Source organism: Physeter macrocephalus, chromosome 1, assembly GCF_002837175.3.
Source record: "Physeter macrocephalus isolate SW-GA chromosome 1, ASM283717v5, whole genome shotgun sequence".
In the NCBI taxonomy this organism is placed as follows: Eukaryota; Metazoa; Chordata; class Mammalia; order Artiodactyla; family Physeteridae; genus Physeter; species Physeter macrocephalus.
In genome coordinates, this window is record NC_041214.2 from 93,197,442 (window position 1) to 93,216,726 (window position 19,285).

General features: G+C 33.6%; 1 protein-coding gene and 1 pseudogene across 1 annotated transcript in view; both read right to left on the reverse strand.

The window, feature by feature from the left end:
- Nucleotides 1-19,285, reverse strand: part of STXBP5L (syntaxin binding protein 5L) — a 387,732-nt gene that overhangs the window by 45,823 nt on the left and 322,624 nt on the right. The gene's annotated exons all lie outside the window — the stretch shown is intronic.
- LOC102995726 (actin-related protein 2/3 complex subunit 1A-like) lies at nucleotides 5,985-7,213 on the reverse strand (annotated as a pseudogene).

Consider the following 19,285-nt stretch of genomic DNA (forward strand, 5'->3'; position numbering starts at 1 on the left):
TCCCCCGTGCCGCGGAGCGGCTGGGCCCGTGAGCCGTGACCGCTGAGCCTGCGCCCCGCAACGGGAGAGGCCACAACAGTGAGAGGGCCGCATACCGCGAAAAAAAAAAAAAAAAAAAAAAAAAAAAAGAGAAAACGGCTTTTGGTATTTTGGCTGGGACTGCATTGAATCTGTTAGATTGTTTTGGGTATTACTTAAACAATATTAAGCATTTCAATTCATGAACAAGGGATGTATTTTCACTTACATAGGTCTTCTGTAATTTCTTTTAGCAATGTTTTGTAGTTTTCAGTGTACAAGTTTTACATCTCCTTGGTTAAATTTATTTCTAGGTATTTTATTCTTTGGAAGACTTACAAATGGAATTTTTTTTAAATTTCTTTTTCAAAATTTTCATTGCTGGTGTATAGAAATGCAGCTGATTTCTGTGTGTTTATCTTATACCCTGCAACTTTGCTATATTATTAGTTCTAGTTCTTTTGTGGATTCTTTGGGATTTTCTGTATAGAGGATCATGCCATCTGCCAAAGGGATAGTTTTACTTCTTTACTAATTTGGATGCTCTTATTTATTTATTTTGCTTAATATCTCTAGCTAGAACTTCCAGTACAAAATAGAAGTGGTAAACAAAGGCATTCTTGTCTTGTTCTTGATCTTAATGAAGAAAGTTTTCAGTCTTTCATCCTTGAGTAGAATGACTGTGGGCTTTTCATGAATGCCCTACTATTTCTAGTTTTCTGAATTGTTTTGTTTGTTTTGTGTGTGGGTTTTTTTTTTTTTTTAAATCATGAAAGGGTATTCAATTTTGTCAAATCCTTTTTCTGCACCAATTGAGATGATCATGTGTGGGATTTTTCCTTCATGCTGTTAGTGTGGTTTTTTACCTTTTTAATTTTCTTCTGTTGAACCACTGTTGTATTTCTGAGATAAAGCTCACTTGATTATGGTATAATAATCCTTTTAATATGCTGTTGGATTTTGTTTGCAAATACTTTGAGAATATTTGCATGTATATTCATAAGGGATATTGGTCTCTAATTTTATTTTCTTGTGGTGTTCTTTGTCTAGGTTTGAAATCAGAGTAATGCTCGTTCACAGAATGCATTAGGAAAGGTTCCCTCTTCTATTTTTTGGAAGAGTTTGATAAGGATATGTGTTAATTCTTCTTTACATATTTGGTAGAATTCACCAGTGAAGCCATCTCATCCTGGACTTTTCTTTGTCAGGAGATTTCTGAGTACTGATTCAATGTCCTTACTTGACATTGAATAGCTAAGCTCAGATTTTCTTTCTTCTTAAGTCAGTTTTGGTAATTCATGTATTTCTAGGAATTTGCCTATTTCATCTAGATTATCTAATGTTGGCATACAATTGTTCATAGTATTCTCTTATAATCCTCTAACTTCTGTAAGGTTTATAGTAATGTACCCACTTTTATTCCTGATTATAACTGTTTGTATATTCTCTTTTCTTTCTTAGTCTAGGTGAGGGTTTGTCAATCTTTTCAGAGTCAACTTATGGCTTGATTATTGATTTTCCATCATCTATTTTATTTTCTTTCATCTTTATTTTTTTTCTTACTCTGCTAGCTTTGGGTTTAATTGGCTGCTCTTTTCTAGTTTGTTAAGGTGTAGAATTGGATTATTGTTCTGAGAGCTTTCTTCTTCTTTTTTTTTAAACATCTTTATTGGAGTAAAATTGCTTTACAATGGTGTGTTAGTTTCCGCTTTATAACAAAGTAAATCAGCTATACATATACATATATCCTCATATCTCCTTCCTCTTGCGTCTCCCTCCCACCCTCCCTATCCCATCCCTCTAGGTGGTCACAAAGCACTGAGCTGATCTCCTTTTTTTGCGGTACGCGGGCCTCTCACCGCTGTGGCCTCTCCCGTTGTGGAGCACAGGCTCTGGACGCACAGGCTCAGCAGCCATGGCTCACGGGCCCAGCTGCTCTGCGGCATGTGGGACCTTCCCGGACCGGGGCACGAACCCATGTCCCCTGCATCGGCAGGCAGACTCTCAACCACTGCGCCACCAGGGAAGCCCCCTTCTTCTTTTTAATGTAGGCATTTATACCTATAATTTTCCTCTGAGATGTGTCTATGGTGTAACCTATAGATTTAGTTGTTTGTTTTCATTTGTCTCAAAGTATCTCCAGTTTTCCTTGTAATTTCCTCTTTGATCCATTAGTTGTTTAAGAGTGTTCTATTTAATTTCCAAGTTATATGAATTTTCCAGCTTTATTTCTTTTTCATTTTTTAAAATTTATTTATTTATTTATTTTTGGCTGTGTTGGGTCTTCGTTTCTGTGCGAGGGCTTTCTCTAGTTGTGGCAAGAGGGAGCCACTCTTCATCGCGGTGCGCAGGCCTCTCACTGTCGTGGCCTCTCTTGTTGAGGAGCACAGGCTCCAGATGCGCAGGCTCAGTAGTTGTGGCTCACGGGCCTAGTTGCTCCGTGGCATGTGAGATCTTCCCAGACCAGGGCTCGAACCCGTGTCCCCTGCATTGGCAGGCAGATTCTCAACCACTGCGCCACCAGGGAAGCCCTCCTGCTTTATTTCTGACTTCTAGTTTCCTTCCATTGTGGTTAAAGAGAAAACTTTGTATGATTTTAATCTTTTTAAATTTACTGAGACTTGTTTTGTGGCCTAAAATATGTCCTATCCTGGACAGTGTTCCATGAGCCCTTGAGAAGAATGTCTTCTACTATTATTGCATAGAGTACTTTATATATGTCTATTAGGACTAACTGGTTTACAGTGTTATTCACATCCTCTTTCTTTTTTGATCACCTGTGTAAGTTTTCTATCCTTACTGAAAGAAGCCTATTGAATTCTCCAACTATTATTGTAGAATTGTCTAATTCTCCCTTCAATTCTGTTAATGTTTGATTCATATATTTGGGACTCTGCTATTTGGTGCATATTTATTTACAATTGTTTTATCTTCTCACTGAATTGATGCTTTTATCAATATATAATGTCCTTCTTTGTTAGCTTTTGACTTAAAGTCTACTTTGTTAGTATTAATATTGCCACCCAAGTTTTGTTTACTATTTGCATGGAGTATCTTTTCCTATCATTTTAATTTTAATATATTTGGTTTTTTAATCTAAAATGAGTCTCTTATATAGTTGGATCTTATATATATATTTTAGTCTGCCAATTTGTCTTTTAAATGGTGAGTTTAATCCATTTAAAGTAATTACTTAAAAAAAATAATTACTAATAAAGAAGCACTTCTGCCATTTTTATATTTTCAAAAAATATCTTTCTGAATTGCTCCAATACTGCCTTCTTTTTTGTTTGATTCATTTTTTTCTAATATACCTTTTTTATCCCTCCACATTTCCTTTTCTGTGTATTTTTTAGTTATTTTCAAATGGTTACCCTGGTGATTACAATTAACATCATAAATTTATAACAATCTATTTTGAATTGATACCAGCTTAGCTTCAGTAGCATACAAAACTCAGCTCTTACAGAGCTCCCTCACCTCCCCTTATGTTGTTGTTGCCTTAGAATCTTTATACTTTGCATGCCCATTAAAAAAGATTTATAACTGTTTTATACATTTGTCTCTTAAGTCATGTAGGAAACAAAATAGAGGGGTTAAGAAAAATATAATAATACTGGCTTTTATATCTGCCTATTTAGTTACCTTTACCAGTATTCTTTATTTCTTTAAATGGCTTCAAGTTACTGTCTAGTGTCCTTTCACTTCAGCCGGCAGACTCCCGTTAGTATTTCTTGTGTGTGGGGGGGGTCTACTAGTGATAAACTCTCTTTGCTTTTGTTTATCTGGGAATGTCTTAATTTCTCTTTCATTTTTGAAGGAAAATTTTGCCAGATATAGAATTCTTTGTTGAAATTTTTCTTTTCTTTCAGCACTTTAAATATGTCCTTCTACTGCATTTTGGCTTTTATGGTTTCTGATGTGCAACTGGCTATTAATCTTATTGAGGAGCCCTTATACATGATGAGCTGCTTCTCTCTTGCTGCTTTTAAGATTCTCTCTTTGTGTAAAGTTTGATTGTAATGTGCCCCAGTGTGGGTCTCTGAGTTTTTCATGTTTGGAGCTCATTGACTTTCTTAGCTATAGAGATTCACATCTTTCCTCAATTTGGGGATGTTTTCAGCCATTTCCTCAAATATTCTTTCCTCCCTTTTTTCTCCTTCTCTTCTTCTGGTACTCCCATAATATACTGGTATACTCAATGGTGTCTCACAAGTCACTTAACCTTTGTTCATTTTCTTTCACATTTTTTTGCTCCTCTGAGTTGATAATTTCAATTGGCCACTTTCTTCTGCCAACTCAAATCTGTTGTTAAACCTTTCTGGTGAATTTTTCACTTTAGCTTTTGTAATTTTTAGCTCCAGAATTTCTACTTAGTTCCTTTTTATAATTTCTATTTCTTTATTAATAGTCTCTATTTGTTCATCCATTGTTATCCAATTCTCAATTGGCTTTTTCATTTGTGCTTGTTTTAGCTTCATAATCTCTTGATCTTTTAAAACATTGTTTCATTGCTCCCTTTGAGTATCCTAAAAGTCTTTAAAATAAGTCTTTGTTATTCTTTTAATAATATTAATTTCATATAGAATGAACTGTCATAGTACTCAACTTTTGTCTTTTTTAGCACGAGTTTTTTTTATGTAGTCTGGAATTTTTTCTCCAGCTTCCCCTTCTTTGTTCTCTACTCTGGATAATTAGTTTTATAGTTGCTTTCCACTAGTTTCTAGATCTCTAGTCTATAATTTTCAGAGTTCTTGATCCATGATATTGCAGGATCTATGAAAAAAAAGCTAGCGGGAAATTTCCTGTTGGTCCAGTGGTCATGACTTGGTGCTTTCACTGCTGTGGGCCTGGGTTCGATCCTTGGTCGGGGAACTGAGATCCTGTAAAATGCACGGCATGGCCAAAAAAAAAAAAAAAAGAAAGAAAAAAGAGCTAGCTACTCATCTAGTAAGTCAGAAACCAGGCCCAAGAATTGTTTGAGGGTTTTAAAATCATGCAGGTGGTAGGGGTTGTTGTTGTGTTTTTTCTATTTTTTTGTTTTAATTTCTTAGGTCATTAATTTGATTTAAAAATGTGGTTTGTAAGAGTCTACTTTTACGTATTGAGGTTTTCTTTGTGGTTTTAACATTGGTTTAACTTTTATAAGTTTTTCAGTGGGCACTTGAAATTATAACACATTTTCAAGGTATAAAGCTCAGGGTATATTAAATAAATCTTCCAAGTAAATTATGTTTCTTTGTTCCCATATGGTTTTTCTTACTTTTTGCCTCCTTGAGTTGTCATTAAATTATGTTAGAATCTCTTATGGTTATCACATTTCTGTTTATTCTTAATGTTTCTTGTACATCAAGAACTGTAAGAAATGTAATTATTATCCTACATTATTTGGTTTATTAAAATTTGTAAACAGTTTCATTGTGGATGGTACATTTCAGCACTATAAATATCAGCACTTTTCTAATTTAATGTATTTTGCCTTGAACTCAGCTGATATTATCATAACTCCTGTTTTATTTTTGCTAGTAGCTGTCTTATATGTCTTACTACTAGCCTTTGAATCACTTTGCTTTAGATGTCTCTCTTGTGAATTTTGTTTTGCTATACATTCTGAAAGCCTTTTTCTTGTAAGTAAAGTAATTCACTTTTTATGTCTATTGACAGAGACATTTCATCATAGTTCTGTCATTTAAAAAAACACATTTAGTATTTTTACTTAATTTTCTGGGAGACAATTTACATACTAACCCCCTTCTTAAGTTAATGTGACAATTTTCCATAATGTACTGCTTAAAGAGAAGCTTTGGTCTAGAATGGAATGAAACAGCCAAAAACCAAACATACAAAAAAATAGATTAAAAACTTTAAAAAACTGTTTAAAAATCCAACATTTTCACCTATTATATTCAAACAGCACCCAAATGATATCGGCATATGCATTTTTAGTGTTTCCTTGTGGTTGGCTTTCCTCACCATCTTGCAGGTTACAAACAGAGTTGCAGTCAGTTGTAGTCTGTCATGCTAGATTATAGAGGTTCACTCAGCTTCATATTAGTTGAAGGCCCTGGGTGGAGGACTATAAGGTGTTGAAATCCCAAATCATCATGGCTCCATTGATTCCTATAGGGCAAAATTTCTGATCATCTTGCTTGTCTACCTTGCAAATAGGTACTTGAGTGATGCTATTCTGGAGTAGCATCTCTGAGGCTGTATTATGGTCCTTGATTGTGACTCTTGTGTATGTTGTGGAAGTGTTCCATGGCTAACATGTTGTGCTGGATGCTGTGTTTTGGAATGTCTAGTTTGGAGACTAAGGTCAAGCAGCCATGGTCATCTTAGTTAAAAAGCACTGGGCAGCATTCTTGGCCAGCAGCTACAACAACACTGTTCTCTGAGACAAATAATACACTCAGGAGTGGCAGGAACTCTGTTTTCAGATTGCAACCTGAACACTATTTGAGACATTAGGACTGCACATGGTATTTACTCAGGGTCCCAGTGGTAGAGAAGTTGAACCAGGGACCCAACCTCCAGTGCCACCAAACTCTGACATCAGTTAACCAAAATGCATCTTGCTGCTCCATGGCATACTGGTTGACTTTTCATCCACTTTTTAATTGTATGTAGAAGCACTCCGCATTTGAAGTCACATGATCCTGCTGTCAGCAAAACACGGAGATACCGATCCAAACTAAGGACAGTGAATGAACTGGCTTTTTAATGTGCTTGCTTACCCACTCGTCATATCCAAGTGACAGAAATAAATTGTTTTTCACTCTCCACAGCATATTTGTTCTTTAGAGGGGACCACTTCACAAAAGTGGCTGCATGATTAATTCTCAAGGTCACCAGGGTTAGCGTCCAAACCCCATCTTTCCAACTCCTGCAAAGGACAGTGTGATCATGCTCGAGAGCCCTATCCCTACCTGTGATGTCTCCACTGTGCTCCTGGAGTGCATGAGGTTTCACCCACTGGCTCCCATTCCTCTTATAGGTGGGAACTTTGTGGTTATTGTGGCTAAGGGCAATCTGAATATGGCATGGCAACTGATTGGCTCCAGTAAAAATTGTTGCAGGGACAATATTTTTGGTGTTTTTAAGGGTTAGAAAGCTGGGGTCAGGGCAGTCCTGACAGGCTCAGAGTGTAGAATTTGAAGACTCTGGTCAGTCAACAGGAACAGGCTGTGTTCCATTCTGCAAGTTTTATGTAGATTATTTCATCTTCCTCTTCCTTCTCCTCCTCCTCTTTCCCCCTTCTTCCTCTTCCTTCTTCTTTTTCCTTCTCTAGTTTCTGTAGTTTCTTTCACTATATGGCTTGTATTTTCTTATTTTCTTTTTTATATATATTATCCTTTGCCTGATTTTTTTGAAGTTTTGGGGTATTAATTTTTTTTAGTGGTTACCTTGAAGATATATTTTTAATTCTTCTTGAATTGCTATATATGCATAATATCAATTTATTTCCCCTTGTGAAAGGTGAAATTAAGTATAATTCCTCTTCCTCTGCTTATCTTTGCTCTCAGTTCACAACCGATTAACCACCACACTTAGCTATAGAAATATTAACTCTTGTTAGCAACTTTAACCTCTCTTTACCCTCTTGAAAAGTGAAAGTTAAAGTATTTCTATATCATTATGGATTTTATGTTTACATTTTGTTTTATAATCATATTTGCCACTGTCATTCAACTTTAGTTTTACAATTAAATAAATTAAATAATCACTACTTGTCCTTTGACCATGGCCTCTCTACGCATCTTTTCATTGGCTGGAGGCCATCCTGTAGTAGATTTTTTTAAGTGTTCACGGGGGCCTGTGTTTCATTTACAGTGTTCTATGATGCATATATAACATATATTCATAACGTTGTGCCAGCCCCTGGATTATGTGCATTCAAGGTTTGAATTCTATAAAATCAATTCGTTTTTAGGTCATTAATTCAGAATCTTTATTAAGAAAGAGAAATGTCTGTATTTTTTGTTAAAAATTGAGAAACAAGATAGTTTTTCACTGAATGTTAAAATGTTAGGGAATAAAGCAATTTACCATGATTCTGGTAACTACTTCATAAAAGGCTAACAACTTGAGGATTCTAATTGCATAACTGTCCAATGTATGAAGTTTTTACTGTTATTACTATTATTTTACTTTTACTGTTATACTGCTACTCCAGATAAGGATTTTTGTAACAAAGAAGTTTTTACATTAGTACCCAAAGCTCTCCAACACGTTGTCATCTTTCCTTTGTCTTCAGTGAACAGCTCATATACACAGTCACTAATACCTTTACACAGATGACTGTTATCTATTACTTTGGGCTTGAGATCTCCCCTCTACACTCTAGCCCTATATTTCTTTTTTTTCTTTTTTTTTTTTTAAATTGAAGTATAGTTGACCTACAATATTGTGTTAGTTTTAGGTGTACAGCAAAATGATACATACATATATTTTTTTCAGATTATTTTTCATTATAGGTTATTATAAGATACTGAATATTGTTCCCTGTGCTATATGGTAAACAGTCCTACGTTTCTAATTGCTCACTGAGTGGTTAACATGAATGTCCCTGAGCAACTCAAACTCATTTTCCTTTCCTCTCAAACCAGGTATTCTCCATGAGAATGGTATTCTCCATTTTCTGCACTCTGTAGTCATCCTTGACTCCCCCTATTTCCTCTGCCTTACCAGCCCTGTTCCCTCACTGTTCCCAATCCCATCAGTTGTAAAGTCTCCCATGGTAACACCGCTTCATTTTCACTGTTATCCTACTTTGGTCCTTATTTGGTGTACTGCAATAGCTTCTTACACATTTTCCTCCTTCACTAAAGGATTATACACCACTGGAGAATATTCTTCCTAAAACCATGTTACAAGCAACCCAGGATATATTTTACACCAAGGTTTTACGTTGGAAGAATTTACATACATAAAGAATTTATCCTCTTTCAGAATCCTTATAATTTTTTTTCGGAGATTTGTGGGAAACAAGTTTTAAAAATGAAATTACATTGACAACATACTTAGAAATAGGAATTTAATGAAATTTTATTGTGAATCCTTTTAATTGCAAAAAATCCTTTAGTAAAGTGATAAGCACTTGACTATTTCATCTTTTATATATGTGAGTTTTCATAATCATCTTTGTCTAAAATATGCATAAAAAAAGAATGAAGCAACTGGGAAGGAGATAACTGGCGACTGAAAGACTGACAGTTTTAGGAATTGTTTATTAATATGTTTATTAATAACAATCATGCCTAACTGACCTCCAGATTAGAATTAAAACTAAGAGCTTTCTTTGCTATATCCAATAAATATGGAAGTGGGCTGAGAATCTTCTTTCTATTTTTTTTTTATTATTCCTTTTCAACATTCTAGGAAAGAAATTATGATATGTGGAAATTACGTGAATAAATATCAGAATGCATATTTTTCTAGAGGAAAACATTCTCATTCTTTAGTCTTCATCTGACATTTGTCACAGCACATGCTATACAAAATGATAGGTAATTATAAGATTATAAGCTTTGCAATGATATATACCTGATTTAAATTCAGTTTTGCTATAGTTGTATGACCTTAGACAAATTTGAATTTTTCATAGCCTTAATTTATTTGTAAAGTGGGAACAATATTACTGATCTATCTCGGACAATTTGTACAAATTATATAGCATAATGTCTGACATGTAGTAGGAGGTCAATAAATGGAACTACAATGTTGATTCTTCCTTTGACATCAATTACATTGGCAAAATACTAATTAACTTCATAACAATTTTGTTAATATTAAAATAATAATACTGAATATGTTAGTGCTTTGCATTTAAAAATACAATAACATAATTGTCCAATTTAATCAAATTCGTCTAAGATGATATGTAATCAGATTTTAAACGTAACAAACTATTTGACTAAAGTTATTTAATTTAGATACAATGAGATGAGGTATGTGAATAGGCTCCATAAACTTTGGGTATTATGTTGTGATCTAGGTTAAAATCTTAATTTTACAATTTATTAACAATATAATCTCAGTTTCTGCTCTGAAAAAAAAGATTGGGAACAGTGATAACTATCTTAAAGCGTCGCTAAGAAAGTCAAATAAAATAATGTATGTGAAACAGCTTTGTACACTAAACAATAATGCAAAGACTAATTATTGTATTTTTCTTATTTCAACCATGACATTAGTAGGATTTAATGCTATGACTTTAAGTCAGAATAAAGGAGATGAAAATAAAGGTAATTCAATTAAATTTCAAAAAAGAAAAACTATCTTGGAACAAGCAGATAAAAGTTCTGAAAGAAAAATTTTTGAAAGCCTATTTAATTTATTTCAGAGCTAGAATTAGGGATAAGCTCTTCACCACCACAAAAAATAAATTAAAAGTGAATAAAATCTTCTATAACTTTCTTAAATGGCGAGAACTCTATTCTTTTATGTATCGGAAAAGTCCGATACAATTGTTGTTGTTAAATAGCATTAATTCTAAATGATATTAATATACAAAATGGGAAAAATAGTTCCAGAAAAAGTGATGTTCATTTACATGGTTACAGTCACGAGATTCCATATTCATGACTAGTTAATGTTTGAAACCATTCTCATGATTAAAAAAAAAAACAAAACCCAAACATTATATACCTTGGTGTGTAATGATTTATGAAACATAATTTTGTAAAATGATTGTTAAACAAAATGTTGAATGCTGCCAACAGAACTGTATGGTGATTTTTAAGAAAGGCTTTTTGGAAAGCCATTAAACACTGCCATCTAGGAAACTTGTTATTCATGGACTGGTTGGTTAAAATGTTCAGCCAAATGAATGTAAGAAAACTTAAAATTGTTGGCTTTTGCCTACCGTACCAAGATCAGCCTTAAGATCTGTTGGCAGACTTAACTTTCTTGATCCTTTAACTGAAACAACAGAAAAAGGAAAAAGGCAGTTGTTAATTATATAAAATTAAAGAGGAGTGTGAGGGAACAGTATGTTTTACAGTATAATTATTGAAGTCCTAATGAACGTTACATTTAGTGAGCATTATGGAAACAGAAATATTGTTCAGTGTTAGTTTGTTGTCATTCAGGAATAAATAATATGCAAACAGAAACATGAGAAAAGCAGTTGTTATTATAGTAAATAAGTGCATCTTTGCATAGTTTTTTTTCACATGTAGCATGAGAAGTGATTTCTTATTTTGGAAAGAACCAAAAATCAATTCCAGATAAACCTGATAGATAAAGAAGTACTGCAACAAATGTATAAGTTCAGATCATAAATAACAATGGAAGGGGGAAAACTGATTAACTCTGTAAACATTTTTTGAAATAGAAAGAAAATTCTACTGTAGATGTATATGATATAGTGAAGGAAACTTTACCATACCTATGGCAGATGAAATGACTTATGTATGGAATACTACAATGTTAAATTCAGTAGATAAAAAAATCTTAAATAAAAAATATTTGATAATAAATTTAATTATATTATTATAAATCAAGCTGTCATAAAATGTTTGAATAAACCAAGAAAACTCCTACAATTTATTGAAAATTTGTCTCATTATCTGTTAATAAAAATTTTACATTGGGCATCTCAAAATATTTAACTGGAATGTTATAATAGAAAGAAAGTGCATTAGGGGAAATCATGTTAGAAATATTTTCTGTCAATTAATACTTTATTAAGACTCAAATTGATACTATCAATTAATTTATACCTTCTAATGAGTGATTTTCTTTACAATTAGGAAAGTTATTTTAAAATAAAGATGCAGTATGATATAGTAGAAAGAATACTCAATTTAAAATCAGAAAACATGAGTCACAAATTTCTGAATTGCTACCACCTAATTATAAAACTTTGAAAAAGTTTTATAAAAATCCCTTTATCAATTTGCAGCTTAATCTTCCCATCTGTCAAATAACATCTTTGACACTATCTCTAATATTTCAGCTGGAATTATTGGAATACATTTTATAAAACCTAAATATAATAGAAACCTAAATATACTTTTTGTGTGTCATGAAATATTACTCATCTTTTGATTTTTTTCCAACCATTTAAAAATTAAAAACCCGTTCTTAATTCACAACTCATACCAAAATAGGTTGCAAGCTGGATTTGGCCTATGGGCTGTAGCTTGCTAACTACAATATACCATGCTAAACTACTTATTTAAGGAAATCTAAGCATTATCATTCTAATAAAAATAATAGCAACAGGCAGTTGTCTCTATAAAAAAGACATTAAATAATTATATTAAGGAGAAATCAAATCAAATTTGAGCAATTTGGGTTTAGAATCAGCAGCACAACAAAAAGATTGTATTTATATAAAAATATGGCAAACTAAATAAATATATGTAATAATTATGCCAGAACAGGTTGCAAGTATATTTTGTAAATTGATTCACAATTCAGACAGACTGAGGAAGTAGGATGTTACTATTTTAAATCTTTCACTTAATTTTTAAAATAGGAACTAATTCTTTATAATGTAAGGATTTGTTTCAGAATTTATCTTTTTAATTGTTTCTATTTTGTTTTTTAAATAGGGTATTTCAACATATCTATATAATATAAATTCAAAAATGGATTACAAAGATGCTTTCAGAAAGAGGTTAAACAACTCCTTTCTATTAGTCTAGTATCTAATTTACTCTGGCTCTCAAATCTGCTCCACATTTTGGGATACCCCCTCCACTTCACCACCAACCTTCTTGGCTTCCTGTAGACTGCTTCCTACCTAAAAATTGGGGGCCCGCCACAAACCCCATCCTCAATTGTATAACTGGGGGAGAAAAAGGGAGCAATTAGATGGTGGGATTGATTGGCAAACTTCTTTAATAACAATGTTAATAACAGGTGTCTGTTATTTATGCACAGAAAAATCTTGACTTGTCCAGCTACTAGTAAACTCCTACTCATCCTTTAAGACAGCTGAAAAATCACCACCTCCTTGAAGGCAGCCTCAGACTTAAGGCTTCATTTGGTGCCATTATCTTAACTTTCATAGCACCTTGTACACATCTTTTATAACACATTTTATTATACTTGATTTTTTTTTACTCTGTCTACTATCGACTAAAATCCTGAAACTTTGAGTTCTCTAGCGATGGGGATTGTATTCCCAATACCTAATTAATTATTAGCATAGAATAGATGTACAATAAGTGTTTGCTGAATGAAAGTTTAAAGAAAACAGTAAAGTCAGAAGGTAGGGGTGAAGGGTTATTCTGAAGAGGGCTAAACAGACAGCATGTTTCAAGTGGTAAAAGAATATGTTACACATTAACATTTGAGGAATTTGGATTGGAAGATGAGTAAGGCAAGAGGGAATAAGAAGCAAGTAGTCCTGGAAATAAACTGAATGAAAACAGTACATATTAACCTGTGCAATGTGCCCTTGGGAATGCAGCTCTCTGAATTTCTTCATTTTTACTGTTACCTAGCAAAAGCATACATACCACTATCATTTCATATTGTTAGCCAAAGAGGAGAAAATGGGAAATAGAAACTTCACATTACTCATTGTCTTAGCACACTGCACTAAGAGAGGTGGAGAATCCTGGCTCAAAGGAATCTTTAAGGTCACATAGTCCAATATCCTACTCAATGCAAGTATTCTCTTACAACATTCTTGACATCATACCTGTTTGTGATAGAAACCTTCAAAGTATAAAAAAAAAATCCAATTTTGGGTTGCTATAATTGCTACAAAATTTCCTTCCATTTGAGCTCAAACTACTTTCCTTTACCATTTACTAGTTTGTTCCAGTTCTAACCTCTGGCACAATAAAAAAAAAGTAACTCATTTTTGCTCTCACATTCCAGTTCTTAAAGCATTACGGGCCATCTCTAGGTACTCTCATTTGGTCAGCAGGAATCTGTATTTTAATAAGTGTTGCAGGCAATACTAATAAAAGAGGTTGGCAGATAGATCACATTTTGAGAAATAATGTTTTACTGTTTTATAAACTTTAACCAACCTATAGGACTTCCACTCAAGACCCTTCCACAAAAAAGTACGTCCTGCGACGCATCTCAGATTTTCCATTAAAGAGACGCCATGTTGTCCTTAGTTGTTAAGGTTGATATATATATTATGTTGCTGAGCATTTTAAGGTGATTATGATTATATATACATATATATATATGTTAACAGGTACTTTTTTGGTTCCTTTTGAGCAATTTTTTTTCATATCTTTGATCTTCCATTTTCTAATGAGGAAGAGAAGTTGATAGTTACAAGGATAGTAATGCTCCTGTTAGAAGAGAATAGATATGTTTTTTTCCCTTCTGTAAAGCTCCACAAAGACTTCTGCTTTTCTCCAAGGTAAGTTTCCTAGGGTCTGGCGAAATGAAGCCCAGTGATCAAAACCATAGCTGAAGTCAAACCATAACTCAAACATTTGCCAGCTGAGTGACCCTGGTCTAGTAGTTACTTAAATCTCAGGATGATTGTTTCTCTTCCTTTGTAGAATGGGTTTGATAATTAGTCCCTACTTCAAAGGGATCTTGTCAGTATTAAAGAAATATGTGTAAAGTACTTAACATGGTGTTGTAAATAATATTAGGTATTATATTCATTATTAAACTTAGTTGGCAAGAAAGCTTGTCATTCTGTGGTATTCTGTATCAAAAATCACTTACCTGGACAACATGTCCTTTTTGCAGTCTAGTGTCTAGTATTAAATACAGCACGTTTGATAATGCCTCCAGTTGCATATGGTACCATTATTTCTTTCCTCTGCACAATCCCTCAACACCTTGAAAAGCTGCCTGTCTTGGCTCATAGACAGTAATACAGAAAACAGTACCATACAGTAATCCAGCTGCAGGGCAGGGAATATTGCTGCAGCAAGTATTAGAACAGTTTGATTTCTTATCCTAGTCCTGTTAGATTCTGGGAAAATTGTCAGGAAATACTTGCTACTTTAACATGTTGTGGCTTACATTTTTGAAAATGAAAACAAAATTAAAAACAAAGGAAAGAAAATGAATAACTGTACATTTCAAAGATGAATTTTATTCTAATGTAAATTACATGGCACTAAATCTTTTAAAAAATTTGAAGGAAAATATCCCCATAGATAGTGTTATTCACTTACCTAACCACATCTATCACCTTATGAATCACCTAGAAATTGTTAGGTAGGATGTCATGAGAGACCAAAGATGATGCAAATGAGTAAAAGGATTAGCTAGTGGCAAAATACATATTAATATTTATAAATTCAGGCCTAAAGATTTGGTGACGGCCAAGCCCTACAATAGCACCAGATTATAAACCTTTGCAAAATTATTCATCTCTGCTCCTAGATTATCTGCCTCCCAAATTCAGGTTCATATACAGTAATGAGGCATGGTACTCTGATGGTTTACCATAGCTTATGCCAGAATGAGGTCATATGCTCAGCCCTAAATATAAACAGAAGTTCAGGTATTACAACAGGGTTTTGCCTAGGAGGCTTCAGTATATCTTGACTGTATCATTGCCTGTATATTCATATGCCTTTTTCCTAAGTCCTGATTCAATTTAAAGTAAATAAATAGTGCAGCCTGGCTTATCAGAGGAATGTTGTATTGGCTTCAAATAAGTTTTTATTCAGATCCTTGGTTCCACATTTGAATCAAAATTTTAGGAACACAGATGAACCCTCAATCAGTCTGAATATGGCTACTACTTTAATGGGAAATAACATAAAAAGCTAGGTTAGAAGTTTCTAACTCAAATCTTTGACAAGCTGTTTGTTGATTAGAAACAACTGGATTGACTTTTTGATTTCCCATGAAGGATTTCTACTTTAAGCCTAAGCTACAACTATTAATTGGAAATTTAGAATGGTCAAGGAGAACAAGTTCAGTCTCTTTAGGCCATGGGAGTTCCTCATTGCTTTTATAATATAACCACTATTGTATATTATTGAGAATCTATGTTCTGGGCACTAGCACACAGTTAAGATTAAGAAACTTGGCTAAAGTTATAATGGTAGAAGAGGTAGGGTAAGGTCAAATTTCTAAGACTCCAAAGCTATGCCCTTTGCACTAAGCAATACAATCTTCCTGACATAAAAGATACCAACTGTGTATCCTAGACATCTTCTATAAAATAAATAAACCTAACACTAAATTAAAATAAAAAGTTGTTTAGATTAAAATGTTTGTAAAGTTTACCTACCTATTGATTCACTACTATATTCCAGCCAGTCAGTTAATTAATTTCATTTGTCTCTATCTTCCCTATGCTAGAAACGAAGATAGGACAAAAACACCTGGTGTGTGTGTGTGTGTGTGTGTACATACGTATGTGTGTATATATATATATATATACACACATATATAAATATACATATATATGCATATATATATGTGTGTGTGTGTGCAAGTGTAGTTAAAACACACACACACACACACACACACACACACACAAATATTTTGGAATTACCATGCCATGGTGGAGTCCTGAAAGACCTACACACCTCTAATTTTGTTGCTATTTCCCACCCCCTGTTTTTTCATAAGTGGTTAAGATATAGCCAGGCAAAGAGGTATATTTATTAGAATTTGCCCCAGCATACAAAATTTTAATGTCATGACTCTAGTTTTCTTGCCACCTAAAAATATGTATTGCATTTCTATCTAAATGATGTTAGTAAATCAGTGACTTTTTGTTAGTGTCATATGAGCGAATGTTAGTGTCATATGATAAGCTCCATATGAGCAAATGTTAACTGATCATGAAACTTTATTTCTGTTCTTGTCTATCTTGAATTATAAACTCCTAGAGAGAACTAGGTTCTTCAACATACCTTTTTGAAAGCATACAAAAGGAGGTCAAATAATTTGTGGAGTAAGAGGAACTTGAGGTCTAAAGTTTAGGTTGGTTCCAGCTAAGCCATGTACTAGCAGGATAAACTTGGGCAAGTTATAGAATTATTTTTCTTAGCCATAATTCTCCACTCATATAAAATAAGAACTATACTAACCTTACAGGATTGCTGTAGGACTAAATATGATAATACCCATGAAAAATACCTTAAGTACTTTAAAGTACTATACCAATGTTGATTACTGTTTTTAGCAAACAAGGTTTAATAAATTCAGATTGTGATAATTTGATTATATAAATTATAAAAACTAAAAATTACTTTCAAAACCAGTTTTTCCTGGAACTTAAATGGTAAACTGTGTTTCTGATGTTTCATGAAAAATATATCTCAGTTCTTTTTAATTTTTTTGTTAAAACATTGTCTCTTTATAATTTAGCAGCTTCTCTCCGCTTGGATGTCATTAATTGCTTGGGTTTTATTTTTTTCCAGCTCTTAAAAAAAATTTTATTTTATATTGGGATATAGTTGATTAACAATGATGCATCAGCCTGTGTACAGCAAAGTGACTCAGCCATAGATGTACGTGTATTTATTCCTTTTCAAATTCCTTTCCCATCTAGGCCACCACAGAATATTGAGCAGAGCTCCCTTCACTACATAGCAGGTCCCCGTTGGCCATCTATTCAACACATAGTAGTGTGTATAACTCCCAACCCATCCCCTCCTATTTTTCCCCCTGGCAACCACAAGTCCATCCTCCAAGTCTGTAAGTCTGTTTCTGTTTTGTAAATAAGTTCATTTATATCATTTTTTTAGATTCCACATAAAAGTGGTATCATATGATAACTGTCTTTCTCTGTCTGACTTACTTCACTTAGTATGATAAGCTCCAGGTCCATCCATGTTGCTGCAAAGTGCATTGTTTCATTCTTTTTAATGGCTGAGTAACATTCCATTGTATAAATGTATCACAGCTTCTTTATCCATTTATCTGTCAATGGACATTTAGGTTGCTTCCATGTCTTGGCTATTGTAAACAGTGCTGCAGTGAACATTGGGGTGCATGTATCCTTTCAAACCATGGTTTTCTCCAGATATATACCCAGGAGTAGGATTGCTGGGTCATATGGTAGCTCTATTTTTAGTTTGTAAAGGAACCTCCATACTGTCCTCCATAGTGGCTGTACCAATTTACATTCCCACCAACAGTGTAGGAGGGTTCCCTTTTCTCCACACCCTCTCCAGCATTTATTGTTTGTAGACTTTTTAATGATGGCTGCTCTGACTGGTGTGCAGTAATATCTCATTGCAATTTGATTTGCATTCCTCTAGTAATTAGCAGTGTTGAGCATCTTTTCATGTGCCTCTTGGCCATCTGAATGTCTTCTTTGGAGAAATGTCTATTTAGGTCTTATGGCCATTTTTTATTGGGCTGTTTGTTTTTTGATATTGAGCTGTATGAGCTGTTTTTAGATTTTGGAGATTAATCCCTTGTCAGTTGCTTTGTTTGCAAATATTTTCTCCCATTCTGAGGGTTGTCTTTTTGTCTTGTTTATGGTTTCCTTTGCTGTGCAAAAGCTTTTGAGTTTAATTAGTTCCCATTTGTTTATTTTTGTTTTTATTTCCATTATGCTAGGAGATGGATTGAAAATATATTGCTGTGATTTATGTCAGAGTGTTCTTCAATTGTTTTCCTCTAAGAGTTTTATAGTATCAGGCATTTTATATATATAGGTCTTTAATCCATTTTGAGTTTATTTTTGTGTATGGTGTTAAAGAATGTTCTAATTTCATTCTTGTACATGTAGCTGTCCAGTTTTCCCAGCACAATTTATTGAAGAGACTGTCTTTTCTCCATTGTATAGTCTTGCCTCCTTTGTCATAGATTAATTGACCATAGGTGCTGGGTTTATTTCTAGGCTTTCTATCTATTTCACTGATCTATATTTCTGTTTTTGTGCCAGTTCCATACTGTTTTGATGGCTGTAGCTTTGTAGTATAGTCTGAAGTCAGGGAGCCTTATTCTTCCAGCTCCATTTTTCTTTCTCAAGATTGCTTTGGCTATTCGTGGTCCTTTGTGTCTCCATACAAATTGTGAAATTTTTAATTCTAGTTCTATGAAAAATGCCATTGGTAATTTGATAGGGATTGCATCGAATCTGTAGTACGGTCATTTTGACAGTATTGATTCTTCCAATCCAAGAATATGGTATATCTTTTCATCCTGTTTGTGTCATCTTTGATTTCTTTAATTAGCATCTTATAGTTGTCAGAATACAGGTCTTTTGCTTCCTTAGGTAGGTTTATTCCTAGTTATTTTATTCTTTTTGATGCGATGGTAAATGGGATTGTTTCCTTAATTTCTCTTTCTGATCTTTCGTTGTTAGTGTATAGAAATGCAACAGATTTCTGTGTATTAATTTTGTATC